Source organism: Brienomyrus brachyistius, chromosome 1, assembly GCF_023856365.1.
Source record: "Brienomyrus brachyistius isolate T26 chromosome 1, BBRACH_0.4, whole genome shotgun sequence".
NCBI lineage: Eukaryota > Metazoa > Chordata > Actinopteri > Osteoglossiformes > Mormyridae > Brienomyrus > Brienomyrus brachyistius.
In genome coordinates this window covers 18,527,964-18,547,827 of record NC_064533.1, presented here as the reverse complement: position 1 = coordinate 18,547,827, position 19,864 = coordinate 18,527,964, and positions in this window count along the sequence as shown.

The window sequence follows — 19,864 nt, the reverse complement described above, 5'->3', positions numbered from 1 at the left end:
AAATAAGTTCAATAATAATGTTAAGACTTCACATACAAAAGAGTAGCTGAGACATGATAACTGCCCAGAAGGCAAAGGAAACACGGATGCACTTTTGCAAATCCAATTTAAATAGTCATTTCCGTTAAATGGGACATGGGTGTCATGTGGTCACGTGATTGTGAGCCTTCGGCAAAACAAGACAATCAGGACGTAGGCCTCGGTAATTCATTTACAAACAAAAGGTCAGAGCACATTAAAATGTAGGTAAATCGCCTTTTTTTGCCAGTGCTGAAGCAGGCAGAGATATTCTCTGCCCTCCTCATTAGTGATAGATTTAATGGGGCTCCAACCCACTTCCCACTGGCTGCTTGGTTTGGTTGGTTTCCATTGGATGACTAACAGTGCAAGGTAATAATCAGAGTCATAAAAAAACTATATCCAATAGGTGTATTGCTTATGTTACAACTGCACAGACAGACAGATACCATTAGATACAATGAACATTATATATAGCAGGAAGGAAAAGTAGTATCAGAAAATTAAAGAGAATTAAATAAAATCTGAAACATAAAAGACAGAACAGGTAGCAAATAAATTACAGTATAAACTCCTTAGGAGAAAATATACATAATTTCTTTTCAATAAAGTGCTATATATGGTTACGTAACTAGTTCCTTAAAAAGGATAAGGTCATGCCACCATAACTTTACAATTCATCTTCACATTTCGCTACTTAACTTAAAATGAAACTGTTTTTGCCTTTTACAGTACAGAACATGCACATTAAATGTGTGAGTTTTTTCATATCTTCTTGCTCTCCTTGTGAAGATGTGCACACACACACACACACGCACACACACACACACACACACACACACACACACACACACACACAGAGGTGGGAGTGAAGCTTGGGGTCTGAGCACAGGGTCAACCAGCCATCCAGTGCCTCCGGAGCATTTTTTGGGGGCAGTTAAGGGTCCAACAGAGATGTGGCTACTCTGCCTTGCATGAGATCCAAATCGGCGATCGTCTGATCACAGGCACAGAGGCCTAACCCCCTGACTTCCATCCATCCATCCATCCATCCATCCATTTTCTGAAATAGCTCAATCTCAACTGGGGTCACGGGAGGGACAGGAGCCTATTCTGGGAACAATGGGCGCAGGCAGGGACCAACCCTGGGCAGTCGCCAACACATCGCAGGGCGCACACACTCACACACACATAATTATAGGGCCAATTTAGACTCACCAATCAACCAGCCCCTGACTTTACCGTGACAATGCAGATATGTAGTGCAGGGTTCAAGGCCACAAACTCACTGGCCGCATAGGTCTTAAATGCACAAAAGTAAAAAGATGTACATTCTACCCAAAGGTTAATTTTTCCATAAAAGATTCTTGCGTTCTTTTTCTTTAACCTAGAAATGGATGGAAAATTCTTTAAAAAAATAAAAAGGAGAGCACGCTCAAAAAGACCATCTTGGTGAAGCAGAGGGCTGAATCATCAGCCGTTTCTCCAAAGCCAACATTTCCTCCCGGGCAGAAGGTAAGCCTTTGATCAGCTCTGCCGGAAAATAAGAACGTTTGCTAAAGTCGGGCAAAATAAATAGGAGCGTCTTCGGTGACGCGTGCTATGCAGGCAGTTTCGGTGCGCTGCTGCCAGCCAAACGATTCCCGTGGCATTTCCACAAAACAAAGAACGTCACGTGGAACTCGGGAAGAATCCCTGCAGCTGGGAGATTAGAGAGAAAGCCTGTAGCTACCTTTGAAACAGGCGTTAGAAGTCAGAGAGAAGGGATACAGGTCCATCCATGTCACAATGACACATGATGAAGAAAAGAGCTTAGGAAGAGGGCAGGAGATGGCGAGGAGGCAAAGTTTAAAAGGATGTGGCCCGTAAAATCTAATCTGTACTTCATGAGTTGGTGCATCACAGAGCCATAGCACAGCACTGGGTTAAACCTATCAGTTGTGTCTCCAAGGCAATTGACCACCGCCCCCAAACCCCCGCCCGCCCACCCCCACCCTAGCTGACCCTGTTATGAATAATCACCTCATTACAGCTTAAATAGGGTCAGCTGGTGGTTTTTCTGAGGGCGGGGGGGTGTTAGAGGTCTGGTCACTGAGGAGGGGATGGGGGGTTGTATGCTGGCTTAATGAGATTTCCATCTTAATGTTTGGGGAGATTCTTCGAACTCTGATTCTCTTTGCCCTATCTTCATTTTCTCTACCCTTTCTGAGTAGTAAAAATCTGCTGCTGACTGCTGACATTTTGCTTTCCATTTTGTGAAATGAACATCACTGAACATGATCTATGATTATGAACATCGGTGAGCATCATCTGTAATTACAAACACCATTGAACATCGTTCTGTAATTAAAGTGCTGTTTCTCAAAATGGTGAGAGTGTAGCACATTGAAATGCAATTTTGCTGATGCTAACCCTGGCTGAAAATGGAGGGAAAAGGTGTTCATTTCAATGACCTTCGATACTAGGTGCCAGCAGCAGTTACTTGTTTGGCAAATGGTGTTTCGATGTTATGTGAACATTAGCAAGCAAAAAGGACTTGTGATTATGTTAATATGATTTACTATGGCATTACAGTTGGATAGATCTGTGTTTATTAATGATGACTCAGCTGCTGTGTATCGTATTAAAAATAACCTTATTTACGACAGCAAGGAATAACTGTTACACTGTCAGCAATGGTCTAACGGGGGAAATTTTAGTCATTTCACTGGGGGAAGAGATATTGTATATGCTCATCTCTCAGGTAACGTTGTGTGCACTTAAAGCTCCATATCATTTCTGCTACACTGCTGTGATTGTTTGTTGGGGTGGCCCTGTGCTCTCTCACCTCCAGGAACGTGGATTTGATTGCTGCTTCCTGAATTTTGCATGTTCTCCCAAGTTCCTATGGGTTTTCTCCTGCATACTCTGGTTTTCTTGCTCAGTGCAAAGACGCATTGCCTTTAAATTTCCTCTTGTGTGTGTGTGTGTGTGTGTGAGTGGTTGCATGCCCTGTAATGGCCTGGCATCACATCCAGGGCATCCCCTGCCTCATTTCAGGCAGGCTTCAGGCTCACTGTGACCCTGCATTAGATAACGCTTGTGGATAATGGATAGACAATTTCTGCCGCGTACAGACCAGCCCCCCCGCCATATTTTTGCCTCTTTTCTGTTGCCAAATCCACTGCCTGTGCTCATTTGACCATAAGGTCCCACTGCGATGTTTAAAAAAGCAGAAGCCAGCCGCCCTGAGCCATTCCAGTTCACTTCCCGTGAAGCTTCTCTTTCCTGTCTTCGTTTTTATTTTTCCATCTATCTACCATTTATGGAGTCCAAAGTGCAGGAGAGGCAGGGTTAACTGAAGTGACATAACTGGCTGTATGCCACAGACCTCCATGTGAAACTAGGCCCTTGACAGACCGGAATCTCAGGGCAGATTCCCATTCTGGATTTGACTTTCACTCTTACGGGTCTGTTCGATTATCTCTCCGAATTCATAAATTCCGAGGTGCGTAATATCACGTCTGACCAATCTCCCGTTCCAGCTGCACATCTTGGAACAAACATGGCTGCCTCCACGAACATGCTGTTGTGTGTTGTTGCTTTATATTCTAGCAGATTTGGAGCAAGTTTCCAACAGGAAGTGACGTTTTTCACGACGTTATTATCTGAATTCCGACTCAGAGAGAGATAATCGAACGCAGGATGAGTGCACCTTAGGGCACCTTAGTAATAAAATAATTTAGAGCCCCATTTTCTGGGTGATACTATTGTCTATTGTATCTAACTTCTTTATCTAGCTTCATTATCATATGCCAGTTTTGTCATGGTCACCTGGGCGGATTGTACCAACTGAAACTAATTCACACCTGTCTGCCCCCCAAGAAAAGGTGAATGTGACTGCTTGAACCGCTTTTCTTTTCTGCCGTCTCTTTTCTCTGTCCCACCTGCCCTGCCTGCCTCACCTGTCCCACCTGCCCTGCCTGCCTCACCTGCCCTGCCTGCCTCACCTGTCCCACCTGCCCTGCCTACCTCACCTGTCCCACCTGCCCTGCCTGCATCTTCTGTGCCCCCTGCCCTGCCTGCCTCACCTGTCCCACCTGCCCTGCCTGCATTGCCTGTGCCCCCTGCCCTGCCTACCTCACCTGCCCTGCCTGCCTCACCTGTCCCACCTGCCCTGCCTGTATTGCCTGTGCCCCTGCCCTGCCTACCTCACCTGTCCCACCTGCCCTGCCTGCCTCACCTGTCCCACCTGCCCTGCCTGCATTGCCTGCCCTGCTTTTCCGCCACTTACCGTTTCCTGCCCTTCTCTGCCTCCTGTGTCTCCCGCTCCTGTCTAGTGATTCTAAGACTGACTCTTCTGGCTGCCAAAACCATAGGACCGTCCGTGACCTTGCTCTCTGCCCAACGTATTGGTTTTGTCTGTTCCAGGCATGTGAAAAAACTGCTGGTCTCATGCACATTGAGTTCAGTGTCCAACACGATTCCTGATTGTGACACGTTTTGTGTTATTCGTTTATTTTTTAATTCCTCATATGCATCATAAGTACTTGCAGATAACTAATTCTGATTCTTTTTCCGATTACTCTCCTAGAGGGATTGTTCTCTCTTTGTTCTGCTCATAATCCCATTTAACATGCTTTAATTTTTAATACTTGGAAAATCATACTCCAGGTCCTCTTGGGGTGCAATCTGAGAGGTGTTGTTTTGCTGAGAGTTTGTGTTTTGGGCATCATAACGCTTTGGGGCCATGAAATGTGTTACATACTTCTGATTCTGTACAAAAAAACAAAAGGTTTTAATCTATATACATAACGACTTCATTATTCCTGAAAGATTCAATGAAAATGGCCTCACATGCTAGACATTTCAATAAACGTCGATGTGCATTTCCACCATCAAAGACGCAAACATTGTGAAGTGAAGATTACATTTAATGGCATCGATTTGCACTGGGTTATCCATCGACTAAGACGTATGGCTATATCTCCGGTTCTCATTCTTCCCCTGCATTGTTACCAGGGCGATCTACCCAAAATGCCTCAATTGAACGCAGTTACGTAAATCTTAAGACAAATGCTGAAAGCACCTTTAAATGGGCACTTTCTCAAGAAAGGCATGTTCTTCGGAGTAATTCGACGTGAAGGCCCACAATAGACTAACGTCTAGCACTTCTGCTAAAGGCTGTTGGCAGACTTTGACTGTTAACTTTTAACTGGAAAAATGTTGAAAATACTGTATTACCCAGAAAGCACCATTGGAAAACGCATACGGAGATCTAAACTGGAGAGTAAGGGTGCATCCAAAATAGCATGTTTGTTTGCTATTTGGTAAGAGAAATATAGTAGGCGATGTGAGCAGTATGTACAGAAGATACGGCAGGAAAACAGTACCCAGATGATATACTACATTCCCGGAAACTCCCAAGTGTGCTAACAATGGATGCTGCTCTGTCGCACAAGTCCTCTGGAGCTGCAACCAGAGACAAAGTTCAGAAATGTTCAGAATTTTTTGTCAAGATAGCAGGGGGAGTACAGTCTCTATAGAAATTCAAGTAGAAAACACGTAGACATTTAGCCGAAAATGTTGATGTTGATGTTTTTTTTTTCTGTTAATAGTTTTTAGCAGCTTTTAACTCTGGGTCAGGCAATATGCTAGGTGGTGACTGCAGTGTGTCCAAATGCATCCTGTTCTCTTACATGCATATAGTACGCACTACGTTAACGGTGGAGTAGTAGGCTTCTATCAAAATTCAGTACATACTTTGTAAGTATGTGATTTTGGATGCATCCTAAGCATTTTTCCATTTGCTTAGTCACATGTGCATGTATGTGTTTATGAGTGTATGAGGAGGTAACACAGAAGCGAGCTTCACACTACAGAAGATTTTTGGTTTCGTTTGGCAAGTCCACCCACCTCGGACCTAGTCTTAGTCTTCACATCCTGCATTCATTTTCTCAAAGATTTGAACATGTTCCTCACATCCAAAACATTAAAAACCTAATTCACGCATCTCTATCAGATGAGGATGTTGTTCAGTTATGTCCAGCTATTGGTGTCTATGTTTCAGTCATATTTCTTTTGTTAAAAGGCACATACAATCATTTACAGGGCTCCAAGAATACAATGACTCAAGCGCTAAATGAGGACATTTAATAATAACGACAGCATTCATAATACATTTTTGAATGTAATATTAACTTAATAACAATAATGTCAGAATTAATTATTAATATATGTTGCTTGTAGTATTCAAAGGAAAGAATGAAATTTGAAGTGATGAACTTTAGATAACAAAAAGAAAGAGCCCAACAAAATGTGAAAAGGGACACAATGGAAATGATATGAATGGAATGAAAGGCTTTAGATGGAGCTGAAGAACAGGCTTCACTCCCATAGGCCTCAGGGAACCAGCAGCAGTTGGGAGACGAGGACACGATGGGCCGGACTTGTGGCGGGGCCTTGATTTCGAGTGGCCTTTGATGGCACGCCAGAGGTGAGCTTTTAACAAGGCCAGGGATGGTGTCCTCCCAGCTGCAACTGGACGAGCAACTGCCAAGGCCTCGGAGCTTTTATCCAAGAAGTCCGCCTTCTTCTGGGGATTCTTATGGAAAGTTCTAGAAGTGTGCATCACTGTAAAGCAAGTGATAAATAAATTACTTAGGAATTCCACCAGGAGGCCCCATATAGGGACTTTAACATGTTTATTTATTGGGCAGTTACGTGTGTGCGTAGAACAACGACATACTGTAGTTTCTGTACTGCATTAAAAGTAAAATCGCAATTCTTTGGACTTCAGCATACAATAACATGATCATATACTGTAAAGACTACGTAAATCTGTGCGATTATGCAGAAATTTCAAGTTTTAATCTGATGGAGAAGGGGAGACTGTATTTTAAATCTCATTACTTTTCATACCACGGTCTAGGGGAACTCTGAAACTATACTAAAGCTTTTCTCTTCTCCATGGAAGTGGAACATCGTCTTCGAGGATGAAGTGGAGTGCTGTCATCTTGTAGGTGTTTGGCGAACACGTTCTCACACAGGTTACACTCTGCTTTGTCCCTGTGGATTGCACTATAAGATAATTTCCAGACAGTAAATGGAGGGTAGTACAAGTCATATATATATCTATATATCTATATCTATATCTATATCTATATCTATGCCCAGGTATTTTTTTGACTCGACCACTAGCACACCTCTTAAAGCTAATCAATATGTCATTGACTTTTTTTTAACTAATTAAGTGAGCTGGTGGTCAAATATAATAAATACCTGGAATGGCTAGGGTGCCTCTGAAGAGAGGTTTGGGAATTCAAGCAGGCTTCATCTTGCCACCCAACTAGATATCAGTAATTTGTTGGAGAACAGAAGAAATTTTTACTGCAATGGGCTGGCCCCCCATCCTGGGTTGTTCCCTGCCTCATGCCCATAGCTTCCAGGATAGGCTCCAGACTCCCTGCGACCTATAAGGATTTTGGAACGGTTTGGAAAATGGATGGATGGATGGAAGAAATTTTTACTAGTTTTTATTGTGTTACTCTTAATTTGCATATGCTAATTTGTGTTTTTTGTTCTGAGCAAATGTGCACTTACGAGCCAGATAAACAGCTTTATACATTTCTTTTGACTGCCTAAAACCTTGGCACAGTACTGAATACACACGCACACACACGCACACACACACACACACACACACACACACAGGTTTGTAATTATAGCTTTGTGTCACGATCCGCTCGTCCGATCCTCCCGTGTGCCACGCCCCCTCATCTACCCTGTGTGGATTCCCAGTGTTTACCAGCTGCTTTGCATTGTTACCGATTAGTTAAGTGTATTTAAGTCCACGTCAGAGTATGTTTCCCCAGTCTGGCCATTAACTCTGTGACGACTCGCTGTATGGTTTTGTGCCTTTTCACTGCTTAAACGCTTCATTCTCCTGGAGACACCTGGAGTTCCGTGTTGTCCCTTCTCACCGTGATCCCAGCGATCATCACACATGGGGACTTTCCATTCATTTCTATGGAGATAACTCCAATCCCATCATGATGACCTTAACCCCAAAATCCTTACTTTTTTGATTGTCTTCACAGATCTTTGTGGGGACCTAATGAATGGTCCCAACAGTGTCAAAAAACATGGTTTTTATTACATTGTGGAGGACATTTGGTCCCCGCAAAGTAATCGAAACCTAATCCACATAGACACACGCACACACTTTTTTTTGAGGGATCTTATTTTCTCAAAGCCACTGGTATCCATGTGTAGGGGAGAAAGGGTATTTTGTATTATTACACTCCACATGCACATCTGAGAGAAATCAGCCATCGAGGAGCATGGCTTGTTCGAATCCCGTGGCCTGATGCTATCACCGTCTGACCTTCCACCACAACTTCTCCAAGAACACTGGACTCTGGCTCAGCCTGCACTCTGACCCCAAGCTTTCCTCACCTGTACGTCACTTGGAACAGAAGCATCTGGTAAATGTTACGTGTCACGTTAAATACAGGTTAGTCCAGGTTCACATGTGGCACCGAATAAACAGCAGGTCCTGCTCTTGCTCTGGATCATTATTTCTATGACTCACATAAATCTTTTAAAAAGCGCCTCTAACTTATGGCTCGATTTGAGGCCTGATCTTCTGTGCTATTTGTGTAAGTAGAGCAGGGACACGGTCGGGTTACTGGATCCGAGCTCAGAATCTGTCAATTGCAAATTCGCCCCTGCGTCCCCAAACAGTTTATCAGAACTCAAACCATCGGTACCCAAAGCTCATAAAGGCATTCCCTGGTTAGAATTGAATTACTTAAACAGCTGTTAAATGTTCACTTAAACGTTTTGAGATATCATTGTGGGAAGGTTACCCCAATGAAATATCAATGACCCAACATGGAAAAAATTAATTCAGAGCCTGTATCCATTTGCTAAAACAATAAGCATGTTCCCTATTGAAGCTGATGAGATACACAGGGATAACTCAGGATTACCTCTGTGATGTGAAACATTACTGGGCTGGGAGGTCAGCTGTTCTGGGTTAATGGCAGTTTCTTCCAAAAAAACAATCACTCACTTTCCCTAAGTCTTAAAAAAACTCATTTCAGTAATTCAGACACATATTTTCCTGAACATGCAACCATGTGACTTTTTAAAGAGCAATTTACATAAAAGTCAAGTCAATCTGAAACAGGGCAACAGATTCTCAGACTGATAGTGGCTATTTGCGATATTATCTTTCAGTATTTTATGGCTAACTGGAGATTTGATATCATGAATGAATGGCAGACGTCATGTTCTTCTGCATATTTGATGTCTGAGAAACAGCAAGACTGTATGCTACAGTAACAGAATAAAAATCAAGTCAATTTGAGGCAGGACAACAGATTCTCAATCTGATAGTGACTGTCTGCTGTATTATTTTTCAGCATTTTATTGCTAAATATAAATTCGATATTACACATGATTGACAGCCGTCATATTTATTTGGAGATTTGGTATCGGAGAGATCGCAAAACTGTATCTTACAAAAGTCAAGGCGAATTGAGACAGGACAATAGATTCGGTACCTGATAGTGACTGTTTGAAAAATCACATCTCAGTATTTCATGGATAAATGTATATTTTATGTTATGAATGAGTGGTAGCTGTCCAACTCATTTGTATATTTGATATCTGCGACATGGTAAGACTGTCTCTTACAATAACTTTACTTGATGTGACACCTGCACCACACCCCAGAGAAACTGCAGGGTTCTCTGTAAGGAGAAGCCCTCTCTTCTGTGGCCCTGGTACCCAGGCTCCATTCGTGACCCTGTGTTATTGAATCAGCGCTAACAATAAGCAGGCCATCATAGCTGACCTTGCCTGTTCCCCTCAATTTTTTCTTCTTCTTGGCTTCTGTTGACTGAAGTGATTCACTGCTTCTTGTTCTTTTTCTTCTTTATCTCTCAGGTTTTTCTGAAATCACCCTGCTGGGTATCCTCTCGGCTTCACGGCCCGACTTTAAGATGAAAACAAAGCAGATTTCCACCTCTTAGCAACTGCAAATCTAGGACATTTATAAAGATTTTTTACGAGACCCTGATCTGGGTCAGTGGATAGAAGCTGGCTGGCTGAATGGATGGATGGATGGATGGATGGATGCATGATTTTATAGTGATGGTGTTAATTCAAAACATTATGGTGCTTCACTCATTTTACAAATTCACATGATTCTTGCTTGTATCCATGTCAATCAGTGATCTTGTTAGTTTTAACTGCCAAGATATTTCTCAATGCTCTCTGTAATCCTAAATGAATCGCAGCATCATACGAGTAGCCTCGAAGATGGAGTAAAGTTTTTAGGTCTGTGTTCACTATATTCTAAAATGTTATAATGTGACAGGTGCTTCTCCGATTTAAAGCTTCTGTAACTTATAAAATTGTTCTAACTTGTTCTATTCCACCTTTTCGATGGTAGCGTGACGTTGCCAGTTTCCCGACCCCCGAGACCCTTTTTTCATCAGTAATGATTTCTGAAATAAAACAGAAACAGCACATGAATAATTCTCATCTCCTTCGAAGCACCTGCTTTAAATGACACTGGGGCCCTGGGCTTTGTTTTGTTTTCAGATTAGCTGAACCCATTAGCACTCTATGCTAACATTCGGCGGTGCACATGAGAAATCCACAATAAACGCTGACATTTTCCCCGTGTCCTCTTCACTATACACTGGCACAAAACATTCATTTAATCCTTTTACTATTTCCATGGCATTCTCCCTTTGTTTTGTAGCCTAGAAACTTAGTTCCTACGACCCATTCCCTTTCAGGTTCTAAGTAATAGGCCCATTATTCTGCCTGTAGCTTTAAGTCGTTAATATTACCAGTGAAAAATTTCCTTGTGTCTTTGCTCCTGAATTTTCCTGTTGGATACACAATGAAAAAAAAAAATCAGACAGGCTTAAATTCGTCAGTCGACGCTAAGAACATCTGCCTGCCCATTCATCTGCTTTTCCCCCACAGAGTTGTTGTCTTTGTGCGCTAGTCATGTGTGTGTGTGTTTGTTGAGGAGCCGCACAACGAAATGCAATAGAATGAATTAGTCGTACATTAGGCGATAACCTTTATTAATCCCTCGGTTGGGAAATTTGCATCATTACAGCAGCAGATGAACAGAGGAGCAATAAAACGGAAATAAGGGACTATTCGATATAACAATAAAAAAACCATACAATATACAAAAATTAGATACAGGCGATGATTAGGTCAAATTTGAAAGGGACAGAGTGGGCAGTTTTAGCCAGGACATCTAGGTACTACCTCTTGCTCTCCATGAGAGACACAGACACATAAGGCCAGCTCTAGTTAGTCAGACAGACAGTTGCCTAGACGTGGTAGAGCGAACCCTGCAGACACACACCTAGATCTTTAGGTGGGAGGTTCAGATCGTAGGGTTAGGGTTAGGGTTAGGGTTAGGGTTAGGGTTAGCCATCATCCAGCACCCCTGGAGCAGTCGGGGTTAAGGGCCTTGCTCGAGCACCCGATGGTGATAAGGTTACTGCACCAGCCACATGATTTGAACTCTTAACCTTCCAGAAATGGGTTCAGTTTTAAACTGGATTTAAAAAATTATGTTAAAAACACAACATTATATTTTAATGAAGATTGACTGCGGTCTGGAAAAATGGCTTTCTTTACCATATTCCAAAGTAAATAAGGTTATTGATTTATTTGTTTAATGACACTGTCCAGTGTTAGCTTGATTGATTTCACTTCAAGCTCTTAATTGTTATGATTAATAATAACTCGACAGTCGGTTGCGTTTTCTGCACCTCGTTAAAACGCTAACAGGCTCACACCTCAGTCATTCAAATGACCCTGTTTAAATAGGGTTTTCATAAATGGTGCAATTAAGGTAAACAGTGACTGAAATAGCTTCAGCCATCAACCGTCACCGATGTAACCTTTGGACACGTTGAGTGACACGGAAGTTAGTAGGGGGCGACTCTCCGGGTCCCTGACACAAAGAATTACTGGTTCAGTGCATCACATTAGATTATTGAATCAGAAAGAGGTTTGGCGCCAACATGCCATTTTCCCAGCGTCTCAGCCTGTGTCATGAGGGATGAATGTATGACTCCATATCAGTGCCGAAAACGAATTTCGATTTGTTCCATTTTGACGTGAAGATCAACAAGCGATTTGCTTCCATAACTTAATATGCTTTATTCGTTGTTTTTTTGCATTACAGATCCCAAGGTTAGGAAAAAGGAATCCGTTTAATATTCTGTCCATATGCCATCGGCCATTCTCAATTTATGATACAATACGGTTGATAGTAAATATTCTAATAATGAAATATATCAATGTAAGAGGTACAGCTAAGTAACACTTGACGTATGGTAGATGCTTCCTCAGCTTGGCAATGACAGATTGTGCATCGGACGGCAGTCTTAACACACCGGCGAATCTTCAATAGCCCTTGTCAAGCGGTCAACTGTGATTTGAAGCGGCAATAAATTTAAATGTGCCTGGAATGCTGTTCTGAATTTCAAATATCGGAGAGATGGACAAGGAGACACTGATTTATAAAGTTACTTCCTCTCCCCTCGATATTGATTATCGATTTTGGTTCCAAAAGTTTTTGAGCAGCGGATTGACGTCTGCTGTCATGGGCATCAGTAAGTACCCATTGTTAATTACCTTGGTTCCTTGGCTACATGCTGCCGTAGTTAAGGTCACTGGCTAAGGAGGTGGGGCAACCCAGGCAGCCTCTCAGAGTCTCCCCCAGAGATGACTGCTGATCCTGGGCTCTTACGCTGCATTACTCAGGGTGCTGAATCAGAAAAATCAGCACTTCAGGGTAACTCAAAGTAGTCAAGCAGTAGCTGAATGTCTGTAACTAAAAGTAAAGATTTGTCATGGTCAAATCACTGTATTGTAATTTCACACAGATGAAACAAAATTGTGTTTCAGCAGATCACCAGGCAGCCAGAATGAAGAACTGTCGAACAATAAACGATAAAGATTAACACACTCAGTGGATTTTCGACTGGGTATTTTTGTCCTAACAGACCAGCAAACAGAAAAAAAACAAAAATTTATATGCAGCCGAGCTACATTAAGAAGGAGCTCGGAGTCACCACCTGCGTGCCACTCCAGGTGAGAGGAGGAAGAGGAGGAGGAGGAGGAGAAGGACGCTTCGCTGCTCCCAATCATCCATCCAATCAACTAGCATATGACAAACGAACGTCTCTCTGCTTATGAAGACTGAAAAGCTCTTCCAAGGCACCAACGATGCGACTGCACAAAGTTGACACAGAAGTGAACGAAATGAATCGATCAGTTTATTCATCCGAGCGCCTGCGAATTTGACTGCCTCCATCCATCAAAAGATTAAACGTCTATGATGTCAAAAAAACATTCTTCCAGAACGAAAATGAGCTTTCTCCTTGGCTAAGATGACACCACCTTATCAGACTCTTAAATGCTCAGTGTGGTCCTCGGTACTGGCCGCTTCATAGTGTGAGGGACATTTAGGAAGACAGACCAGCAGAGCATTTGTATATTGCGGTTGACCTGACTTTGTTTGTGGTTCATCTCTTAAATCTAAAATCATAACCTAACATGCTGTGGAAGATCTATTCTGGACTTTTTTCGGGGTAATCAGTCAGTGCTGTCACTGTCTCCTGTTTGCTGTGGTGTGCTTTTGACTGTCTCAGAACTCACTAATTCACAATTCTAAAGAATTACTATTCCCTTGTTGTTCTCTATTTCACCTATCTACCTCTGCTTCTCGTGTCATCCAACCGATGTATAAATTAAAAGATCCCGCCATGCTATTGGCACTCTCCCCATGCCTCCTGCTAGAGGCCATCTGGTCACCTGGCCTCGTAAACCTAGGCGTGCACATGGGCCACAGCAGTATTCAGAGTTCTGACATCTCAGCTCCATCCAATCTTCTAATCCACTCATCTGCGGCAAACTCCCAGCTGGTGGTCATCAAGCCGCTGGTGATCGCGTCACCATGACATGGCTCGGGTGTGAGTTCCCAGACATGGCCCAGAAGCTCTCAAATATGCTGAGACACCCTATTTGTACACATCAAAGTATTCTATAAATACCTATTTCAAGCTACCATATAAATCAAATATAATTCACAGCCATATTATACAGTGACCAGATAGATTCTGACTGAATCAGAAGCATTCATTTCAATTTATTTTCTCTAAGATACAAATCTTATGAGGCTCTCAGACACAACAGAATGTGAGTTTCCACAGCAGGCTTGTTTGGCTTCTTGTTATTGTCCCCAAACGCAGTGTCCCCATCTCATTTGCCCAGTTTTGCTTGTCAAACCTGTGCAATTGTCCCGTGTCCGATCCAATCTGGTGCCTTAGGCACTTCTGCCATTCCCAGAACGAGTGGTAGCAGTTAATTTGATGCATTTTTATTCACAGTTTCTGGGATGAAAACACTCCTCTGACGACGATGGTCGTTTCCTAAGCAGGTGTTAAGCGGAGTTCTGATGATTTTCCTTTCGTCTTTCCTGCTGATTTATCTCCCTGAGCTCCATTAGAACTCCTTGGTTCCTCCTTACAATGCAGTGAAGACAAGGAACTGTAGGCCTGTGACATCAAATCCCTAGGTGTCCTCTCCCCCCCCCCCCCCCCCCACACACACACACACACAAAACCATAAAGTCGCAAACACATATTATGTCTCCCTTTGTATAAGAGAAAGGAAGAAAAGGCCTGTTTCTGTGGTATTTAAGAAAGAATCTGCTCTTTTCCTATACGCGGCACTGTGCTTATCCAGTCACGCACCCACAGACATCATCCTTGCTCTCAGCAGCGTTGTTTGAGTAGAGCCTCCAAAGTTTGGGGACCCCTGTTGGCCACAAACAGTCACTGCACTAAATATTAAATTGTCCTCCTCTGGGAGATGCTGAAGAAGCATGTTCAGCTAAACAGCTAGCTAGCTACGATCTTCTGACCTACTCGCTGGTTATTTATTTAGGAGCACCTGGAGGAGTTTCTGTCATACTGACAGTTAACTAGTAAAATTAAAATCCAGATTTGGGGTTTCACCATGTTTACGCCAATTTATTTCAACTGGTGACATTGCTGAAGGGAGCCTATAAATATATATGTATGTTCAGTTCGTAACTAACACTTGACAGAGGTTTTGTGGTACTTTAAGTGGCTGGCATGTTTTCACATCTGGGTGACTGGAATGACTGTTCTCACATTTCATTGGCTGACTTTACTGGTCTCACATACCATTGGCTGGCTTGACTGGTCTCACATACCATTGGCTGGCCATGCCTCATACATGCTACTGGGTTATATTTCCACTGTGGGGTATTGACTGATGTCTCTAGTCAGGAAGGTACTTTTCACATCAAACAGCAGGTTGGACTCACCAAAACAAAACTCTGGAAATGTTTCTAACTCTTATAAAAAGGGCACTATGATCTAAGAAGAGATGAAATGTTTTTTTATTTGTTCGCACAGAGAGTCGGTAAGATAAGATGATGTGATCCACCAGTGCTGATTTTCCAGGGAAATCCAGGCTTACCTTAAGAGAAGCTTTATATATCAACTACCCCAACTACACTAATTTCTTTTCTTAATTGCACTGGTATTAATTAAGCATTAAATCATCAAATGAATTATTCAATTAACTGAAGCAAAATCAGAATCATTAATTGAAGTAGCACATTTTTATAAGAAAGTTATCATGACGTGTTTTGGAGAATATATGCAGAAGGGATCGGAATCCAGGAAAACCCAGTTTGCCAGTATGGGTGAAGTTGAAAATAATTCTCATAGCCTTTCTCAGCAGTAGGTGAAGTGACCCTCCTATATATAGACAAAGAAATTAAATCTCAAACTGTAAACACGACATGAGCGGATATGTGAGTTTTTTCATCACAGTTGGTTATGACTAGGGGTCAGAGATAATGTGATCATGTGATCAGGCTGCTGTAGAGTCACCTGACACAGGAGAATAAGTTACAGTAGCAGCTGTATTCTGGCTCACATTGACCTGTTCTCTAGACAAAACTATGGACTAGAGAGCGGTTGGGGCTACTCTGAAACAAAGCAAGAAACTAAGAGCTTGATGGTAGTCATCTTATATGTCAACTTTTACATCTGGTGTGATGGTAGTCTTGGCTGGCAAGCTGTTATTGTCCGACGCACCGTTAATTGAATTGCCAAACAGATGTTCGTGAAATTCCCATAACTGGTCGTCAAAGGAGTTTGCTGTGAAACTTGTCTATTTTTGGGAAAAGGAGAAGAGAAACACCCACATTCTGAGAAAAGAAAGGGACCCAACTAAAATCTGAAAGGAAGAGCTCCGGTTGACTGTCTGGATATGGTGCCTGAATATGAATCACAAGTTACTGCATCTAGAACCAGACATTCTGAACATGAAGACACAGTTCTATAAAGCAGGTGCATAACTATTCATTTTAAGATGGAAGAACACCGAGGAGATATGTTGACATTAAAAGAATTGTCACATTTCCAGTGTGGAGGGAACCTTGAATTAAACGTGGATTTTCATATCAAACCATGCCTGTGTATGTATGTCGTCCTTTTCACTGTCATTTTCTGTACATTTCTATCTTAAAGTTCAATGATGAAGATCAGGTTCCATGACCAGGTTTAGAAGAATCTCTACTGATCACAGCCTACAACTTCATCTTTGATTGAAACTCATGTAAAATATATGTTCTGTAAATATTAAAATGCAGGTTTTTGTGGAATTTCAGCATGAAGGATTCATAATTTTTTACTTCATCTGCCCATCAATTAATGAGATCAATGTGTGCACTTCTACTGGCATATTTTACCGCCCAAATAAAACCCACAACCACAGACACAGGCCACATATGATATGTTTCGTTCTACACCCTCTGGAATCATGACCAGTTGCTCCTTCACACTGTAACAGAAAATCATGTCTCATCAAGGTGACAGTATAAGTGCTTCAGAAATGAATAATTGAATGTGATCATGCCCATAGCGGACATCGCTGTTTCCAGAGGTCAGTTTACCGGGGCAAACAGAGATCAAAGGCATTAAGAAGGGCAGGCATATCGCCGTTGGCAGTGGTATCTTCCTTGCTCTTAGTGGGATGTGGAATCAGAGAGACAGATTGTAGCCTTCAGCTAGACCTGCTTGCCGTGTCCTGCAGATGAAGACCAGGCCCAGAGATGAGGTCACTTCTGAGTAGACTTTCTAATTAATTCCTGTTCGGTTCTTTAGTTTTCGAATTAACATTTCAGTTGACAAGCACTTATTATCTGAACTCAGATAATTGTAAATCAAAGTTAATTTTATGCAGTTCATTCAAGGTCTAGGGGTTAAACCCTTTTCCCCACAATTCCAGTTCTGCATCCCGCAGGTGTGTCTTTGAATCTCAGACCCATTCCATGAACTGTGGGAGCAGAACAGGCAGCGCCGTGCGACTGCAGCAGGTTACCAGCAGGCTCGGACAGATGGATCTGCTCCGTCACCAAAACCTTTCACTCACCCCCAGAAATGTCTCATTGTCCCTCACGGCTGGCAGCTGCATTTCCTCATTGTTAATTCAAACATAATAACCCAACAGATCTTATGCTCCATAGTTTCAAACATGTGTTATTTATGTAAGACATGATCGTGTTTCTATACTCCCCATTGCTCTCTGATTAATGGCTGTACAAATACTTTGGTCGGAGGTGGCTGAGATCTTGGACACACCTGTAACCTGCAAACACCAATGCCCAGCAAGGCCGCCAAATGGCATTCCATCTGTTTTTTTGTCTCCTCCAAATGCCCACAGTTGGTGACGGACAACGACAGAAAGAGAAATTGCAGCGCCACACATTTCACATGGAGGTCAGGGGACCCGGGGACCCACTGCTGTCACAGATGTCCGGGGCCCGCACATTCGGATGAGGGGGGGGGGGGGGGGGGGGGGGGCGGGAGTTTGCTGCTCGTCAGCGAAACGTGAAACTCCAGGAGCTGAAAAGCGCTAGCAGACCAGAGGCAAAAAAGATGAATAAAAGGCCGACCGCATGCAGAGTGAACTCTGGCCAGAGATATGAGGAAATGGACCAAAGCCTCCTCTGCAGCTGGAAGGTGTCATTAACCTGGTGCTGGAATGCCTCTCCCTACCATCCCCCAGGGTGAGGAACATCTCAAACAGCTGGCGTAGTAGCACGCTAGAGCTGGAGTGTACATTAAAGATGGTCCTCTATCCATCACCTCTCTGAAATACCACCCCCCCTGTTCCCAGATCAAGGAGCAGAGATACAGCCATGAAGGTAAAAATGAATGTCACAGTTTCCAACTTCCAGCAAAGTCATGTGACCTCATTTTACCACCTGTTGGCTAAGAACTTAACTCCAGTGACCCAGAAATACCTTTTGGAAAAGACCCTGGCTCCCATAATTACATCAAAAGGAAATCTGTCCAGAAGAGATCCTTGTTAACACGACTAAATATAATGTTGTGATAATGTCTCCAGAAATAGGGTTATTTTTTTAGTGCAAAACCTCAAAGGTCAAAGAGAAGGCACAATTATGCACAGGATATGAGGTATGTTTATAACAGCGAACATATATGAATAAATAACTGAAAACATCCCCCGCAGTTACGGGTCCAGGATGGATCATGCTAATTGTGCTCTTAATTGAAGATGATTACAGTTAATGATGTTTATAATGTGAACTTTTCCAGCAGGACAATGTCCAATTAGTATCTAACTGATGGTGTATTGTTAGCCCAAACATTCACTAGCTCTTCTTCTGAAGTGGAAATAGTTATTTTTAATGAATGGCCTCTGTTATTATTCAGCTGTGTCGTTTAGCAGAATGGATCATCTCACCATTACTGGACCTGTACATCTAAAAGAAAGCAACATATACAGTATACACACACAGACACACACAGACACACACACACACACACGCTGTACAATACATATTTGCAAATCACCAAGCATGAGTATAGATAATACTCTCTATTATTACATTTTAAAAATTATTCTTATTCAGATGAAAGCCAGGTTAAAACAAATAGAAAATCTCATAATCCGCAAAAAATAAAACATTTTTAGTCTCTGAGTAAATATGCCATAAGAATCCATTGTTATCCATGCACTTTGAACATTTAATTCCAGTTAAGCTGACTGGCATGACAAGGGGCATATCTCATGTTGCCGGTGGAGTTGAGATGGAAAGAATTTTCCAGAAATCATAGATTTACACGTTGTTTAACAGTGAATATTTCATGGCTTTCTGAGTACCCTGACAAAGACTCAAGTTCACAAAGAGCTGGATTTATTTATTAGATTTACTTATCAGACGGTGTCATTGTTGAGCCTTTTCCAAGTGTAAAGTTTTAAATCTCAAACAAAATAATTTCAAAGGTTTAAATCTGTTCTCTCTTAGTAGCAGGAAGCAGGAATATGAGTGTGGATATTGGAGGTGTGATTATGATTTAGATGCTCCTGGTCGACACGGTCCATTCTGAGGAGTGTGAGACGATATTGGATGACTCCTTAGTTACTATGGCTACAAGGCTGCTCTTAAAACATTGTCGGCTATAATGTATTACATGTTGACATTGTCACATTGTGGGCGTGTTTCATATTTCTGTACCTAGCTATAAAAGCAACTCTTACAAGAGGTAAAAAGTTGACTTTGTTCATAAGACAACAAAATAGAGCGAAGACACGTTTGACAAAATAGAGGGGAAAAAAACCATAATGATAATGCTGTAATGTTTTCCTTTCCGCCGTAGAATATGACTTCAAAATGACTGATGTCTCTCAGGTGGTGAGCATGACGTTTAAACTTCTCAATATTTCAAAACCAATGAATAAT